Below are 19,524 nucleotides of genomic sequence, written 5' to 3'. Positions count from 1 at the left end.
CCTCCCTATTCTCAATCCAATTAGACCTCTAATCCTCCAGATGAAAGGCCCAACTGCTCACGTTCCTCATGACAACGACAGCTATTGATTATTTGTCACTGCAGCTAACACCTTCCCTGTCGAGGCTGCTCTGACAGAAGCAAACCTACCAAATTAGACAGCACTTTATCTGCCCTGGAGGCCAAATGGCACAACAAGTAAAGGCTAATAAATGGTATAAAAATGAACAAATCATAACATTATGACAGGCTGATCGTTGCCAGCAGCCTCCCAGCTCAAGTTTGATGTTCTGTTAGACTTGCTCCTTCTCTTTCCCCTCTGCTCTAGCTCCAACTTTGACTGAATTAAAGGCCAGAACAATTAAGGCATTTGACCAGCAAAGATAAGCCAATTGAAGTATCACCAAGGGACATAAATGTCAATAACTGACTGCCATTTGTCAATACAAACATTCTGGAGATGCAAATGCTCAGGCCTCTGCTCTCCACTAGCCTGCACTGACTCGCTTTCCAACGAGAGTCAGCTCAAATGGCCAGTCTGTGGCTATTTAACCAGAAGGGGGGAAAAAAAAGAAAAGAAAAAGAAAAATACAGTCCCAAGTGAGGAAGGATTCTATGAAGAACAAGCAGGAGTCATTGGGTAGGGGTGGAGAGTTGCATGAGAAAAAGAGAGATAGCAAAGCAGAGCTATCCTTCCTTAAAAATACATCTAGTATTAGAGTATCATCATATGTTTTTAGGCAAGAATACATGCAGAATGTGAGAAGTGCTAGACCACCTGGGAGAATTAATAAAGCTGTAACTTCAGAAGTAGACTCATTAATTTAATAAATATATATGTTTTTTATTAATTTTTTTTTAATTTGAGAGAGAGAGAGAGCGTGAGCAGGGGAGAGGGAGAGAGGCAGAGGGAGAGAGAGGCAGAATCTTAAGCAGACTCCACACTTAGTGTGGAGTCTGTAGTGGGGCTTGATTCCATGACCCTAGGATCATGACCTGAGCTGAAATCAAGAGTCAGATGCTCAACTGACTGAGCTACCCAGGCACCTCAATTTAATGAATATTTTTTGAGCACCAACTGTGCACCAGGCACTGTTCTAAGCAATGGGGAGAAATATTGGGGGGAAGGACCCCCAAATCCCTGACTTTATGAAGTTTACATTGTAGTGGGGCAAAAGACAATAAGCAAGGCAAACAAGTAAAACATAAAGTATTTTGGATGGTGTTAAGTGCTAAGGAAAAAAAGAAAGTAGAGTAGGGGGAATAAAATGTGTGAAATGAGGGACTATCAGGAGAGCCAGGGATGGCTTCACTGCGACAATAACCTTTAAGTAAGAACTGAGGAAAGTGAGGGAGTTCAACACAGAGATAGCTAATGGAACAGTATTCCTAGCAAAGGGAAAAGCAAATGCAAAATAACCTTGAGGCAAGGCCATTCTTTTCCTTTTAGAGGAACAGCACAGAGGCTAGAGCAGGCTTATACTGAGAAAACAAGGGTAAGATTAAAGATAAGGTCATATAGGTAACTGGAGATTTAAAACATATGGGGCTTTATAAGGCATAGGAAGTGCTTGGGCTTTTACTCTGAGATAAAGAAAAAAAACAACCCTTAGAGGGTGTGGCGTGGAGAGTGACATGATTTGACTTGAGTTTAAAAGGCTCATGCTGGGGCACCTGGGTGGCGCAGTCGGTTAAGCGTCCGACTTCAGCCAGGTCACGATCTCGCAGCCCGTGAGTTCGAGCCCCGCGTCAGGCTCTGGGCTGATGGCTCAGAGCCTGGAGCCTGTTTCCGATTCTGTGTCTCCCTCTCTCTCTGCCCCTCCCCCGTTCATGCTCTGTCTCTCTCTGTCCCAAAAATAAATAAACGTTGAAAAAAAAAAAAATTAAAAAAAAAAATAAATAAAAGGCTCATGCTAGCTGATGTCATGAGCACAGACTTCAGGCGGCAAGAGTAGAAGCCAGAAGGCCAGTTTGGAGGCCACTGCAATAATCCAAACAAGGCTCCCACATGAATCCAAGATGCTGGTTGTTATGACCAGGGTAGTAGCAAAGTGGGGTGTTGAGAAATGGGTATGTAGAGTTGACAAGACTTGCTGATGGACGTCAGTCTCACACGAGACAACAGGACTTTGAATAAAAATGGGTGCCCGATACGTGTTAGTTAAACCGAATTCTCCACCTGGCAGTTCAATGTAAAATTCTATGCTTTGAAGCAAGGGAACTGTGTCAAGTCAAAATTTTAAAAACCAGTGTAAGCAAAGACTTTGGAATCAGACAGATCTATGTATTGCCTTCTTCTGACACTTAATGAAAAATTACTCAAGCTCTTTGAGTCTTGGTTTCTTCATCTAGATGATCTGGTATTCTATTATTCTCAGCTGGGTGAGAAAAAGGAGTAGAGATGTAAGATAGAGGAGGTTAAGTTAAAAACAACAATATCTTAGTCCTGAATTAGAATAGGAAGTGACAAAATGACATTTTTATTAAAAAATGATTCCAAGCAGTGACCACAGTAAAGACTTAGAAACAATCACCAACCCTGTAAATACTTTGACTGTGGCCTCCAAATACTTTTTCCTGCTATCAAGCACCATGGGTCCTTGGAGGAAAGGTGGATGCCAGGTCTGGAGTAAAAAATACAGAAGTTATGAAACTAATGTAACACTGTATGTTAACTATACTGGAATTGAAAAACTTAATAAAAATGCTGAAATGAACCTGGAATATTTAGTCACAGCAGAGAGCAAGGAAGGTATCAAATAATAGGATCATGTCAAAAGGATCCAGGAACCAACTTGAAGGACTTCTCATAACCAAAGATGGAGTAATTTGAATATCAATTAGGGATAATAATGTCAATGAACGGATACAGTAAATATAAAGTGATAGCAAAAATCCTATGCCTTGTTCATAATGATACCAATAAGGAAAAAAGGAAAATATTAATTGGTCATCATGGGAGGACACAGGAAACCAACTCCTTAATTTGAAAACTGGTAAAGAAAGAATTAAGGATTAATTTTCTTTTTCTGTATCTGTGAGTAATCAAATAGTAGATAAGTGGAAATTTCTCTTTAATCAATTATTCCAGCAAATAATTGTAGAAGGGATGGCAGAATTCGAATATTACTATTTTGCAACTCCCAATAACAAACTGGCTTTAGGCCCTGGATGGCAGTAACTTTGAACGTTAAAAAAAAAAAGGAGACAATGGAACGTTACATATCTTCTGATGAAAAATATAGCAAACCAATGAAGTAGTTTAGCCAAAAAAAAAAAAAAAAAAAAAAAAAAAAAAAAAGGAACCTGAATCAGATCAAGTCTATAGATCCAATAACTAACTTACAGGAAATTACAGAAGACAGAGAAACAAGTTAATTATGCTCAGAGAGAGAATCAACGTAATTTATAGACTGAGACCATTAGTTTGGACTGAGACAGCAAATTGGTTTAGAAGTTAAGCCACAATTACAAAAAATTGCAAGAAAAAAAGAGAGACGGGGGAGGAATCTATAGATTTAAAAAGGCTTAAAAGACATAAACCAATGTCATATATAGTCCTTATTTGGATCCTGATTCCTGATTCAAACAAATGTAAATAACCAAACAAAAACATTAAGGAGGCAATTTATAATTTGAACATTGATGGGCTATTTTATGAGATCATATTAAGTAATTCTTGTCAATTTTTACAATAAGTTACAATTGCTATATTTTAAAGGAGTCATCTTCTTTTTCTTTTTCTTTCTTTCTAAAGGTTTTATTTTTAAGTAATCTCTGCATCCATTGTGGGGCTCAAACTCACAACCCAGAGATCAAAAGTTGCATGCTCTACCGACTGAGCCAGCCAGGCGTTCCACGAGTCATTTTTTTTTTTTAAGAAATAAATATTGATGTGATGGTATAATATCTGGGATTTCCTTCAACATGGGAAGGAGAGAAGTTCTCCCTAATAAAATGTTTAAAAAGATATGAGGCTTTAAAAAAATCTAGGGTCAGATTCATTGGCTTCTCTTCTTTTCATAACTATAATCCAACAGGAAATTCAAAATACCTTTAAAATTGGACCCCATCTTACCACCACCACCACCACCACCACTCTGGTCCAACCCAACAGTGTCTCTCAGCTTCCTAATTAGTCTCCCTCCTTCTGCCCTCACCCTTTTGACAGTCTCTCAGCACGGCAGTTAAAATGAGCCTTTTGAAATATAAACCAGATCATATTTTCTGTGCTTAAACCCTTCAACAACCTTGTCCTCATGTGCACAGTAAAAGCTGAATCGTTCAAAATCCTGTATGCCCTACAAGATCTCTGATCTCATCCTCACCCCAGAGTTACAGGGGCCTTCCTGCTGACTGTTCCTTGTAAATACCATGCATGCTCCCGTCTCAGAGTCTTTGCACTTGGCATTCTGTCACCCTGCAAGCTTTGTTCTCTCATTACCTTTAGGTCAAATGTTAAATGTTAGCTCAGTTTTACTTCTTTAAGTGAGACTTATCAGGATCACTCTATAATGTGCAACCCCTCGGCTCCCCATCTCTTTCACCTGCTTTATTTTTTCCACAGCATGTATCCTCATCTGACATAATACTATATATATTTTATAATCTTTTTCATTTGTTGGTTTGTTTTCTACCAAAATGTAAGCTCTGTGAAGGCAGGGATTTTTGTTTCATTTTGTCATTGTTATATCCCAAACATAGGACAGTGCCTTAGGATTTGTAGGTACTCCATAAATAAGTATCTGTTGACTAAATGAATTTTTTGATTTTCAGACCAGTGCTCTTTACAACTATACTTCTCAATTAAGTTTGAAAGGTGAAGGGTGGGGTAACATCCCACATTTGTGATTGACAAAACCAAGTGATCTGACCATTCCCTTATTTAAAGGCATTTGGAAGGAGATGTCCGTATTTGCTAAAAAATAGAAAGAACACGCAGGTAGGTTAAGTGTTAGGCTGTCCTGTCAACCACTGTCAACAGTGTTGACAACAGTGTTGACTCTGTCAACAGAGTTGGTATATCTGGGTTTTTTGTAGGCTCGAGCTGCAGGGCAGTGCCACAGGAGGTGGCCTATGGTCATTGATTTAGATAGTAGTTACCAAGCTCTGTAAGTGTCCAAAGGACACAGTGGCCAACACTACAGAGTGCCTACCTAACATCTATGGCCATCTACTTCTGGGCTAACAGAACCCTGATTTTTGTTGATCTTCCTTTAAGTGATTATGTCCTTCAGGGAAGGCTGGGCTGTCACCAAATCCAGTGGCTTTGACTGATCTGAACAATCATGGTGGTTTCATTTTTGCCAAGAGAGTGGATTAGGTCTGGGAGTCCAAGAGACGGAAGGAAAGTCTGCCACAGAGCTTCTAGGAAGGTTTTTCTTGCTATTCAAAAGGTAAACAAGATAAGGGTATCCAATTTTTCTGCTTCCAGATACTGTGGTCTGCATGCTATCCTTCCCCCAGCTTGGGACTTACCTTGACCCTAATTAAGGAAATATTTAAGTCTAGCTTGTTACGGAGATCAGTGAGGGTTAAGTCGACCTGGATGCCTTCACGTTGTGATCCAGACAGTGTAACTCAGTTTTCTGCCTTGCTCCTATAATCTAGTCTCAATCTTGTACCTTAATGTCTAGAAAATTGATGCCTATTTATCCATCCATCCATCCATTCATCTCTCCACTCTACAGTATAATGGTCTTAGGCATTGAGGCCCTAATTCTGTTCTTTCAGTGCTAACTTAAAAACCCACCTAGTATCCAAATTTCTTCCAGCTTGTCTTTTGTGATTCTCCCATGGAATGGTGTCCTATCATTCCTTATCTGCTCTTTCAACTTTGTGGCTGAGGTCTCACTGACAGATTACCTCCTTCCCTCATCCCCACAACTCAGCATGTTTTGTACTCCAGGTTGCCTTTAGCTCCAGTGGCTGTGATACCGCCCATGATTTCTGGCTGGGCTTTCTTTCATTTTCTGCCCATCCTAGGGATGTTCTCAGCCCCAGGCACTCCAAGTCTAGCTTGTCCACTGTCACCTGCATTATAAGTTCCACTTCTGATGGACCGTGCATAAAATTCCACGCTTTTCACTCCAGGAGGTCGTTTTAAAATATTATATAGAGGGGCACCGGGGTGGCTCACTTGGTTAAATGCCTGACTCTTTGATTTCAGCTCAGGTCATGATCTCACAGTTTGTGAGATCGAACCCCACATCGGACTCTGTGCTGACAGTGTGGAGCCTGCTTGGGATTCTCTTTCTCTCCCTGCCTCTCTACCCTTCCCCCACTCGCTCTCTCTCCCAAAATAAATAAATAAAATTACAAAATATATTATATAGAAATATTTTTCATTACTCTTTACAGCTGCATAGCATTACATTGTGTGGTCCTCCTCTTTTTTCCCTTCATGCGTTCTCTATTACAAATAACGCTGCAATTAAATAGCCTTGCGCAGACATCACTTCTTATTTTTACCGGTGTATTTTTCTAGAAGTGGAAATGTTGGGTCAAAGGTAAGTGCATACTCTAGTTACTTTTGCTGGATATTGTTACCTTTCCCTTCACAGAGGTTGTACTGTTTTGTTCCCTCCAGGAACAGCTTTCATCAGAGTACTCTGTCAAACTTTTCGACTTTTGCCAACCTGACACATGAAAAACACCTCATAATTTTAACTTGCGTTTCCCTTAGGATGAACAACGTTGAGCATCTTTTCACATGTGTAAGGGCTACTCAAACTCTTTTTCTTGTGAACTATCTATACATATCTCTTGCTCATTTTTTATAGAGTCATTGGTCTTTTTTCCCCATTGTATATATGAGGGATATTAACCCTCTGTTAGTGACATAACTTGCAAATATTGTTTCCCGGTTTGTCTTTCTCCTTTTTCTTTGCTTACGATATTTTCTGGGAGAGAAAAGTCTTTCTTATTTCTATGTGGCCATATTTATTCATCCTTTCCTATCGCTTCTGTGTTTTGATTTACAGATAGAAGCTTTGCCCTGCTCTTAGATTATGCACTGTAAATCTTCATGGTATATTTAATTTTGTAATACGTATACACATTACCATTCAATGAAATAACAATTTAAAGCACGCACCTCTGTGCACATATATATGTACACACACAAACTCCCACAGATTGTATTAGTTTACAATCTGCACAACATTGAAAATGACCAGTTACATGCATAGTTAGAAATTTACAGTCAGTACTTCAAAGTATAGTCTGAATTTTCCTCAAATTCCTAACAAATGCTTTGCAAAGAATCAGTCTGATAAATGACAGAGATTGAAAGGGTTTGAATAAGACATTTTACAGAATACAGTGTCTTCTGAAATCTAAAATTGTTTGAGATAAATGGAGTATACTCAATAAATTTCTTAAAAATGAGTTTTATTGGTGAAATGTTAACTTTATGATGATTCAGAATCTGAAAGACTTTAAATATTTAGACACAAGTTGAATTTAAATATTTCAAGATATATAATGCAACACGATACAGATTAAACACTCAAACTGTATTTGTTGAACAAATGAATGAGTGAATTATTCATCAGAATTGGAATGGCGAACAAGTTGACTCTGATAGAGTAAATAAAAATTTTCAAGAAGCCTAATTACCACAGATGACACAATTTAGACAAGTAGAAAGAAAGAACACAACAAGCCTTTACACTGAAGTTAATTTTAGTAGTAGTGTTTCAGTGATTAAGCTTTTCCGCGCACAGGATCTATTTTGATATCAAAGATTAGGATGAGACTTCTGGTGACTCATTTGGAGCAGAAGTGACAACTATACTGAATGACACACTCAAGAATCAAGAGGACCTCAACAAGTTGTATGATGAACCCAATTCAATTCACCAGCCATTAACTGAGTATTTATTAAGTACAAGGCACTGGTAATAAAAAATATGACTATCACACTCTTGCTGATATGAAGATGTGCATTGTTGGTGAGGAAATAAAATGTGTAAACAAATAAATATCTTTCGGTGGGATAGGTGACATAACAGTGGGTGAGTATACAAGGTACTGGAGGAACAGAGAAAGGAATGGTAAACTCTACCTAAATAAGTCTGGGAAGTTCCAAGGAATGATTAAATATGGATACAATAAAATGCTACATTTGGGTCCAAAAACCACAGGATTAGTTTATGCAATAGTAAGCATAAAGCAAAGTTAGAGGTTTTGAGACATTGACTGCATTTGGTTGTTAAAATGTCAACGATGAAAATCATGGCATACTCTGTGCTCATCAGACTGGCATTGTATTCTATTCTAGGTGTCTTATTTTCAGGGGGATTTAGGCACCTGTGTGCATATATGGTAAAAGGGATCAGGATGGGAAGGAGACTTGAAGGCATATATGAAGAAGGACTAAAGGAATGGATAATAGTTAAGTCTGCAGAAAATTATTTGGGCCAGGATGATTATTTCATTAATATATAAGTCAGATCAGGTCACTCCTTTCCCCAAAACCCTCCAATGCCTCCTCATCTCATCCAGAGTAAAAACATATTCCTGACAATGGCCCAAAGGCCCTGTAAGATCTGGCTACCATTTCTCCATGTCCTCATTACCTACTGCTTTCCCACCTAGCTCACTCATTACAATCATGCTAGCCCCCATGGTATTCGTTAAACATCCCAGGCATATTCCTGTTTTAAGGCTTTGTTCCTTCTGCCAGGAACAAAAGAAAGTTCCCTCAGCCATTCACATGGCTAACTTCCTCACCTCCTTCAAGTCTGGTTTCAAATGTCACCACCTTAATGATAACTATTTTGATTACCTTACTTAGATTTACACCCTACTCTCCCCAGTCACCTCCTCCTTGGCTTTCCTGATCCCCCTTACTTTGGCATTTTGGTTATATATCTGTTATCATATTAGTAAGTGATTATTTGGACTTTGTAAAAGCTTAACAGTCAAATAAGGTATAAAGAGCCCTACAATTGGTTATAGGGAAAATGCTGTGCCCAGGGGCTGACAATATTCATACTGTAGGAATAACAGACCCCCTGATTCCCTCTCATTCTCTTCTGAACAGTAAAATATAAGAAGGAAAAAAAACAAAAAGAGAGAATTATATGAGCAAATATAATCCTATGACATAAGGAGGCAATTATCAAATTAATGCTCAAATTTTCTTTGGAATTGATGTTATATAGAAAATTAATTTTTAAAAGTTTAAATGAAAGTAAATGGATCTGAAGTTCCTTTTTATCAGCTGTAAAAATATTCACTGGCCCTGTGCCCAGAGTTTAAAAGAAATCAGCATGAGTCTAATGAAAAACAAGCTGTAGGTCTCAGGGAAATTCAATATATACTCTTTCTTTTCCTTTTAGTTTTTGATTGGTTTCCATGGGAATCTAGGCTTGTGGGGATCTCTAATCTATTCATAGAAAGCAGATGCTTGTATTTTCATGACTTAGTAAAACTGGGGGTCAGTGAAGAGATAAAGATGATTAGAAAATGACCATGGTTGTAGGAGACAGGAACACGTTCAAAACAAAATTCGGCAAGCCACAGAGATTTAAAATACAATCTGCAAGGCTGCCCTGCTGTGTTTGAGGGGTGTCATAACATTGAGGGAAAATGCTGCACTGAAAAGTGGAAGTTCTGGGTTAAATTCTGAATCTGGCCCATGAGAGGGAAAACCTTAGGCACTTCTTTGGGGGTTTGACTGGGAAACTAGATTTGGAAATGACTCCAGGTCAGAAGAACCAGAAGTCTGAGAAAGTAAGCTTCAGAAAAGTACGTAAGTTATCTTCCCATGGAACATTATCAGGAACACGAAGCTGGGAATCAGAAAAACAAAGTAATTCCTGACTCTACAAGTATCAGAGTGAACTAGAAGAATTCAATCAAACTATACCTCAGTTTACTTATATAGAAAAATAGAGGGGTGCCTGGGTGGCTCAGTCAGTTGAGCGTCTGACTCTTGATATTGGCTCAGGTCATGATCTCGTGGTTTGTGAGTTTAAGACCTGCATCGGGCTCTGTGCTGAGCGTGGAGCCTGCTCGGAATTCTTTCTCTGCCCGTCCCTGTTTGCGTGCATGCTTTCTCTCTCAAAATAAATTTTTAAAAAACTTAAAAAAAAGAAAAATAGATAATATTTAACTATTCTGACTGCTATAAAGCCACCATGAAACTAAATGAATTTTTTTTCTCATTAGAATTATGTTAGAAAAATTCAAAGTAGTGATTTCAATCAAGATTTGTTGATGTGCTGTTCCTTATGACTACAAATATCATCCATGCAAGGAGACGTACATTAAGGATAGTCAACGTATTAAAGGACAGATAGGTTTTAATTTCAGTTCTCAGATTTGTTTAAAAGCAGACCAACTCTGAATTTGGTTGGAATGCTCTTGAGTGTATGATCCTAAATATCTAAAATCAGTTTCTAAACTGGAACACCAGAAGGCAGGTTCAGAGATAGTGTCTAAATACTCCGAGGAAGATGAGCTTGAAGTGTGTTTGGAAACCTCAGAAGTTGGAATAGACTGAAGCAAAGATTCTTCAGACTGGGACTTTCTGCCTGCCTGGAAAAGGCCGCCTAGCTAGGGGTGAAGTCAAATGGGGTAAACTACGAGAATTGTCTAACATCACTCATCTCAGCCCAGAGATCTTGAGAGATCATTAGGATTCCAGAATATAAGGGCTTCATACACTCAGACTTACTACATTCCTAAGTAATGCGGGCATCACAGATGTCTTTTGGTGCCTTCTTCCAGAAGCATCCCAATGGCCAAAACCTCATTTGCTTACTCTTCAGGTATCTACTGACTACATAATGTGTGGTAGAGTGGGCACTTAGTAAATTATGTTAAGATGAGCTAATGAGTGAATACAACTACAGAGAAGCATCCAGGTCATTTTGATACATGTTCAAATTTGAGAACCACTGGGTTAGAGTCTAGATACAGGGCTTTCATAGAGCTTCTGAAGCTAAGGTTGGGGAAATGTGGCCAGAGTGCTTCAAAGTTTATATCAGGAACTATTCTTGATTCCATTCTTCTTTATCCCACATAATATATGCTATAAATAATACATGCTGTAAATAACACTCATCAAGTTCTGGACATCTTTCCATTTTCAAAAATAATTTTTAAATCGAGGCAGAACATATAAACAATAAAGTAGATAAATCTTAAGTATACAGACTGAGAACTTTTTATGTAATGAACACACAGATCAAGATATAGATCATTTCCAGTATCCCTGGAAGCTTCCTTTATGCCCCTTTTCAGTCAATATCTATATCTTGGGTAACCATGAATCTGATTTGAATCACCATAAAGTATTGCCTGTTCTTAAAATTCATAAAAATACATGACTTCTTTCACTCAACATGATATCTGTGAAATTTATTCACATGGTGCAATGTATCAGTAGTTCATTATTTTTGTTGTGTAGTACTCCATTGTAGGAATACGTCAGTTTATTTACCCATTCGTCTGTTGCTAGGCATTTGGGAGGTTTGTACTACTAAGAATGTTTGCTACTGTATATAAAGCTGTCACATACATTCTCATACATGCCTTCTGGTAGAATGAGGTGCTTATTTCTCTTCGGTATTACTGGGATCGGAATGTGAATTGCGGTGACTGTGTGTGTGTGTGTGTGTGTGTGTGTGTTCAGGTTTGTCAAACCATTTTCTAGGGTAGATTAATCAATTTGCATTCTCACTAAAAATGTTTGTGAGTTCCACCTGTTCCATATCCTCTCCACCAACTGGTATTATCAGACTTTTTCATTTTAGACATTCAATGATTGTGTAGTATCTCACAGTGGCTCTAATTTGCGCTTATCTAATTAGTAATGATGTTGGACACATTTTCACGTGTCTTTCAGAATCTGCATATAATCTTTTGTGAACAGAGCTACGTGTTTCAACATATACCTCAAAATCATTAGCATAAATGTTAAAAGAGCAAGTTGGGGAATGACACATATCATATAATACCACTTATATAAAGATTTTAAACATGTGAAATAATATTGATTATGGGTATATCCCTATAAAGAAAAGGTAGAAAAATATGCATGGGGATTGAAACCACCAAAATTAAGATAGACCGAGGAGACATGAAAAGAGGGGAATGGGATTTGGGTGGATAAACAGAAAACCTCAAGTGAATCTATAATGTTTTATTTCATTAAAGAAAATCTGGAGCAAAAACAAAAAATATTCAGTTTTATCTCTTCTGGGTATTAGGTTACCTGAGTATTTTTATATGATTCTCTATTCTTATCTGTAAGTTTAAAATAATTAATTTGGGGCACCTGGGTGGCTCAGTCAGTTAACCGTCCGACTTCGGCTCAGGTCACGATCTTGTGGTTCGTGAGTTCAAGGCCTGCATCAGGACTCTGTGCTGATAGTGCAGAGCTTGGAGCCTGCTTCAGATTCTGTGTCTCCCTCTCTCATTCTCTCTGCCCCTCCCCTCCCCCTCTTTCTCTCAAAAGTAAAATACATTAAAAATTTTTTTAAATAATTAATTTACACTTTGGGGTACATGTATCCCTTTGAATTAGTATTTTTTTATTCTTTGGGTAAATACCTAGTATTGCAATTGCTGGGTCATAGGGTAGTTCTAACTTTTTGAAGAACCTCCACACTGTTCTCCAGAGTGGCTGTACCAGTTTGCTTTCCCACCAACAGTGGAAGAGGGTTCTCCTTTCTCCACATCCTTGCCAACATCTGTTTTTCTTGTGTTGTCAATTTTAGCTATTTTGACAGGTGTGAGGTGATAACTCACTGTAATTTTGATTTGCATTTCCCTGATGATGACTGATGTTGAGCATCTTTTCATGAGTCTGTTGGCACCTTGACGTTTATAACAGCATTATCTATAACAGTCAAACTATGGAAACAGCCCAAATATCCACTGACTGATGAATGGATAAAGAAGATATCACGAAAAAAAAAAAGAAAAAATATATATATAATGGAATATTACTCAGCCATAATATATGATGGTTAGTCATAATATATAACTGATGGTTACCAGAGGGAGGTGGGTGGGGGGATGGGTGAAATAGGTATGGGGATTAAGGAGTGCACTTGTGATGAGCACCAGGTGATGTATGGAAGTGTTGAATCACTATATTGTACACCTGAAGCTAGTATTACACTGTATGTCAACTATACTGTAATTTAAATAAAAACTTTTAAAAAGTAGCTTAAAAATAAGACAAAAAACATTCGGGTATATGCAAAGGCAAAGAGAATGATGAGTAATTTGTTAAAAAAGAGAATTGAAAGGAAAGTTGACCCGATTTCTTCGTCCAATAACAGATTGGGACTAGAAGATCCTGAAGGACCTTTTTATCTCTGACATCTACTGATTCCTAAAGAGTACTATGAAGTTTATACCTATATTGCAGTATGACCAATAGCGATAATATTGATAACCTACAGTCTTAGTATATTTCTCTACCAACCAAAATGCTTTCTATCTAAGAACACATCATTCCTATAAAGCAGACAGGGAGAAGTATATTATCCCATTTTATAGATGAAGAAATTGAGGCATACCAGAGTGATATTTGATGGGAAGTTAAGCTCACAGAGTCTTGTAAAATACCACTAACAAAATTATATGGGGTTGAGGTGGATAATGAAAAGGAATAAACATAACAACCAGTTTAAATTTCAACAGTTTTGAAGATCATACCATTCATAATAAATTTATCTGGCATTCGAATTTATCGATTCATTCCTTCATTCATAAATTCATTACACAAACATTAACTGAATCTTTTTTAAATGGCAGGAATTGTGCTAAGACAGGAACTAACAGCATTAGTTGGGTGAAAATAGGTAAGTGAAATTTATGATGATCGGTGGTAGGCATGGAGTTAAGCAGAAGTATGTATATGTATGTGTATGTACACGCACACACAGGGATACGGAGTTCCAGGAGACTGGGAGATGGACTGTTCGGTGTGTTTGTGTATTAAATGAGTGTGTATAAAGTAAGGGAATCTAATATCTTAATATTGTTACTTGGTATTAAGTTTTCCTGAAAAGTTTCAGAGGTATTCTACTCTTCTCCTTTAATTATTTTAAGTCATTAACCTGGAAACAGCCTATCTTGAAAACAGAAAATTAATATTCAGTTTTCAAGGATGAATTGAGAATTATGTGGTGAATTAAAAAAACGCACATATACGTACACAACACAACCACAGTGTGAAGCTTCTTTAGTTTTTGTGTTTAACATGATATATTTTTCAGTGGGTAGTCTTAATCTTCTCGAAACCAAACTAATAACCTCCTGGAAGATTAAAAATGCATAACTATTAACATTTAATAAGATTGCCAAGACTTTTTTTATCCTTATTAACAAACAAATGTATCTGTGGAAGTGAGAGAAATAGCAGATTCCCTGGAGGAAAACATTTCTAACAATTAGGTATCTTTTGTGAGAAACCCAGAAAAGGTATGACTGATTGCCTTCTTGGATTAAGCTGAGGGTACAAATGAAAAATAAATTAGGTACAGATGTTCAGTATATTGAGATTAATTTTATTCTTGTGGGTACCATTTTCTTAGCTGCTTGGACAAACAGCAATTTGTTTCCAGAGAAGTGAGTATGTGTCAAAGTAAGTAAGCCAATCAGCACGGTTCAATAAGTTTTTCCCACATATGTGTTCTGAAACCGGATAAATGTTTCTAATAAACAAAATGTCTGGCATTTGTATTAATAATGACTTTCTATATAAGTAACCCAAAGTGTATTCATTCATTTGGCCAAGACAGGTCAGACACTGTGTTAGGTTCTAGGGGATTCAAAAACAAAGAAAACAAAGTTCTTGCCTGGAGATCCAGTCCAGTGGGAAAGAGACAAGTGAGCAATTATTACAGTACAAGATAATGGGGCTCTAATGGAGACATGAACAAAATGCTACGGGACCAAGAGTTTTTCCTACTAATCAACCTAATGAAAGATACATAATTAGGTCACTATCACAAAAAAAGCAAAAAGATAGTAAATAACATATGAGAATGGTTGATCTTCAGGTCAGTAGTAATAAATGACTATTTACATGGCATGGCTGTTGATACTTCATAAAATGCTTAGATATAAAAGGTAGATACCTTTATATCTATATCTAAGGCTTTATATCTAAGGCCAGCTTTAATTATCACTTGGTATCTTTATTAACGATCTTTGTAGACAACTTATGAGCAGGAATCATGTCTTTCATCTTTGTATTCCAAAGCCTTAGCACAGCACCTGTTACACAGTAACAGTTTGAATATATTTTGAATGAATGCATTCATGCACATATACATGAATACTGATGATTATGCAAATAGCACACTTCTGAGTTCACAGATAACAGAATCGAATGGGATAGACAAGCCTTGAGAAGAATATTTGATATCTGATAGATCAGAGAGGGTGACTAAACAAAGACAAATGAAGTTTAATAGGTATCAGTATGGAGAGTACTTTTTCACCACAGACATATGTGATTCATTTTTTTATATTCTCTCTAGATGCATAATCATGACTACATAGTAGACATTTGGCAACTATGGAATGGATGAACAGTTCTACCTCCACAATATATCTCTTAGACCAAACTCCTCCTCTCTATTGGCCTGAACTGTAATAACTTTCTATGTACCTCCTATCTCCTCTTCCAAAAGAGCTTTAGTTGTCGTATTTGTCTCCCTAAAGTACTATTATGGTGTAACTTTTATTTTTAAATTTTCTAAGTAGCTCCCTCGTATTCAGGACCCTTTATTTATTTATTTATTTATTTAATTTTTGAGAGAGGGAGAGAGAGGACGTGAGCAGGGGAAGAGCAGAGAGAGAGAGAGAGAGAGAGAGAGAGAGAGGGAGACAGAGAATCCCAAGTGGGCTTCATGCTGTCAGTGCAGAGCCTGACGTGGGGCTTGCTCCTGTGAACCATGAGATCATGACCTGAGCCAAAATCAAGAGTTGGATGTTCAACTGACTGAGCCACCCAGGTGCCCTAAGACTCTTTATTTAAAAACCATAATTAAAAACAAAACAAAAAAAGGATTGGAGGTACACAGTATAAAAGCCTGGCACTGGAACACAGCAGACACTAATTGGCTAAAAATTAATAAGCTAGCTTGTCCTGGGACAATTAGTTATTCATATGTTTTAAAATGAGAATAGATCCCTATACAAAAATCAACTTGTTATGTATTAAAGACTTACACAGGAAAGAAAACATAGGACAGTTTTAAAACAATCTCTGCTTAGCTCTTTGGTCTCCCAGCTGCTGTTTACTGCTGGGTTTCTTTGAGCCTCGCCCAGCACAAGCACAGATTAGGAATCTGCTAACAATTAGCAAAAAATTTGTACCCAGATGTTCAAGTTCTTTCTCTGCAGTTCCCTCCTCTCCAGGATTTTGCCCTTTCACCTTCCAGCAACTGCTAACTCCAGACTCTACCTGTCGTTTCTCAGCCTCATAAGATAATCACTTCCTGCTAGGGTTGTATTCTTTTGTGTCCTACTTTGGAAGATGCCTTGAAGGAGATAAATGTGGTGTTCATTTCCCATGATTCTCTTCTCCGAATGATTGTAATTTCTTAGATCCTGCTTATGCTGACTGCTCACAATGCCTTCAAACTATGTACATATATTTTGTTCAGTTTTTATAAATGTTTTTGGTGGATAGGTTATTCTAAAATAAGTGGTCATGGCAAGAACTGATGCCTAGTCATGAGAGTCTCTTACTGATTGTTCATTTTTCTGATTTCTTCTATCTTTAACCATTCCATCAATGGTTATTTTACATGGTGTTTCTAATGATGCCAATATCGGTTTCTGAGGGAATAAATCTGTTTATCATTTCTGCTGACTCTCATTCATGGTAGATTCCTTCCTCAAATGTTTGGTGATCTTTCACTGTGAGATCTTGTTTGGTCTATGCAATATGGGAGAATCCTGGTTTGGGGTGAAGATGTTTGCTCTAAAGAAAATTTGTGTTTGTATCTGCTCAGAGGCAGGGTGTCCCAGGTGTGACGTGGGTCATGTCATCTCCAACTATTCTTTGAAAATTATTTCTAGATCCTTCACATTCTTATTCCTGCCTGATCTACACTAGCTCTGATTTTGAAAAATAATGGTGCTTTTGCATAAAGCACAAAATCAAACACAAAACCCAGTTTTGATCTGGACAGAGCAGAATATTAAAGAATTATGACCACTCTTGTTCTGGAAATTCTACCAGTGTTAGTATAGCCTAAAGATACATTTCCGCTTTTGACAAATATGCAAAAACAAACTGCAACACAGAGAAAGGGGGAAAAGGAGGAAATGTATAATTATCAGATAGTCAAAAGACCACGAAACTGGCTATTTCTGAAATCAGCTATGTAAATTGTGACGTAAATATAGTTCTATTTATTCTTTGATGCTGTAGAAAGTCACAATTTAAAAAATAAAGGAGTGGGGTGCCTGGCTGGCTCAGTTTGGCATCCAACTCTTGATTTTAGCTCATGTCACGATCTCACAGTTGTGAACTTGAGCCCCACCTCTAGCTCCGCACTAGGCATGGAGCCTGCTTAAGATTCTCTCTTCCAGGGGCGCCTGGGTGGCGCAGTCGGTTAAGCGTCCGACTTCAGCCAGGTCACGATCTCGCGGTCCGTGAGTTCGAGCCACGTGTCGGGCTCTGGGCTGATGGCTCGGAGCCTGGAGCCTGTTTCCGATTCTGTGTCTCCTTCTCTCTCTGCCCCTCCCCCGTTCATGCTCTGTCTCTCTCTATCCCAAAAATAAATAAACGTTGAAAAAAAAAAAATTAAAAAAAAAAAAAAAAAGATTCTCTCTTCCTGTCCCTCTGCCTCTCCCCCGTGCTTGCTCTTTCCCTCTCTCTGTCAAAATAAACAAACAAACAAAGAAAAAATAAAGGAGAAACAAAAAGCAAAAGAAAACAATGCACTGTACCTTGTGAAAACTTATAACTAACCCAATTTCTCAGCCTTTTTTTGTCACGCTACACCTCTACAAAGATGACATGGCTGTAGGCTCATTGACTCAAACCCCCAGTTTTTTCACATGACCCACTTGATGTGAAGCTACCTACATTTTTGAAGTTGGGTTTTAAAAAAATTTTTTTTTTCAACGTTTATTTATTTTTGGGACAGAGAGAGACAGAGCATGAACGGGGGAGGGGCAGAGAGAGAGGGAGACACAGAATCGGAAACAGGCTCCAGGCTCTGAGCCATCAGCCCAGAGCCTGACGCGGGTCTCGAACTCCCGGACCGGGAGATCGTGACCTGGCTGAAGTCGGACGCTTAACCGACTGCGCCACCCAGGCGCCCCTGAAGTTGGGTTTTAAATCTACATGAACCACAGTGAAAAATCTAAAGTGTATCAAATTCTTAATACTAGGGCTATTTCCAATCTGAAATGTTTACTTTTTTATGATAACAAGTTAAATGGAGTCACCCCTCCTGAGTGAATAATTTTTACAGCTGACAAGCCTAGGTGAAAGGTTACAAATACCTGAACAGTAGTTAAAACAGAAATTGAAAATGAGGGAGATTTTTAAAAAAATTACTATAATGAAAAGCAAATTCAAGAGCAATAACTTTGGGAATAACCTGACAGACCTAACTGATCACAGCATATAACTAGCATATTCAGTAGTATCTCTTAATGTCAGTCTCTTTTTATGTAGTCAACTAATGAAAAAGGTATTTTTCTAACCCCTCAATTAATCAGCTATATCTGGTTCACATTTTTTAATGGGAAATAACTCTAATAGTTTCTGCTGGATCTAGCTAATTTTTATTGCTTTTTATTCCAAAAATATATGTCTAAAATAACAAAAAGAAGAATATCAGGCACTGGAAATATATCTTATACACCATAATTTTACAGAGGGAAAAATCATTTTCAGATAAAGAAGTCTTTAAATAAATTTATAAGCTTCCCATTTTAATTTTTTGATATGTTTAATCTCAAAAATCTCAGCTCTTGACAATGTCTTTAACAAACCTGAAATTATTTATACTGGCAATACAGTTTTAGATTTTTAAAAAGGTGAAATACATTTAGAAAATAAATTTCTTTTATGCTTAATGCCTATACTTTAAGAGAGACTGCAACTTTTTGTTGTAAAAGATAATTAATAGTTGTGAGGGGGAAATTTTTAAACAGTAAAAAGTACCAAAATTCATACATATTACCAATGTTAAAACTCAACCACTATTAATATCTTAGTGTTTTTTAAAAAATATTTTAATGTTTATTTATTTTTGAGAGAGACAGAGCGCGAGCAGGAGAGGGGCAGAGAGAGAGGGAGACACAGAGTCCAAAACAGGCTCCAGGCTCTGAGCTGTCAGCACAGAACCCATCATGGGGCTCGAACTCACAAACTGCGAGGTCATAACTTGAGCTGAAGTTGGTCGCTTAACTGACTGAGCCACCAAGGCACCCTCTTAGTGTTTTTCTTTTTGGTCTTTGCTTTTTGCTTTTTCCCTATGCATAAATCGATTTGTAATGTGGTCTGTCATAGTATACATAC

At 37.6% G+C, this 19,524-nt stretch overlaps 1 protein-coding gene across 6 annotated transcripts in view; it reads right to left on the bottom strand.

Moving 5' to 3' along the window:
- INVS (inversin) overlaps positions 1-19,524 on the bottom strand; it is a 155,726-nt gene that overhangs the window by 115,650 nt on the left and 20,552 nt on the right. The gene's annotated exons all lie outside the window — the stretch shown is intronic.

Source organism: Leopardus geoffroyi, chromosome D4, assembly GCF_018350155.1.
Source record: "Leopardus geoffroyi isolate Oge1 chromosome D4, O.geoffroyi_Oge1_pat1.0, whole genome shotgun sequence".
Lineage (NCBI taxonomy): Eukaryota > Metazoa > Chordata > Mammalia > Carnivora > Felidae > Leopardus > Leopardus geoffroyi.
This window is presented reverse-complemented; position numbering and strand designations above follow the sequence as displayed.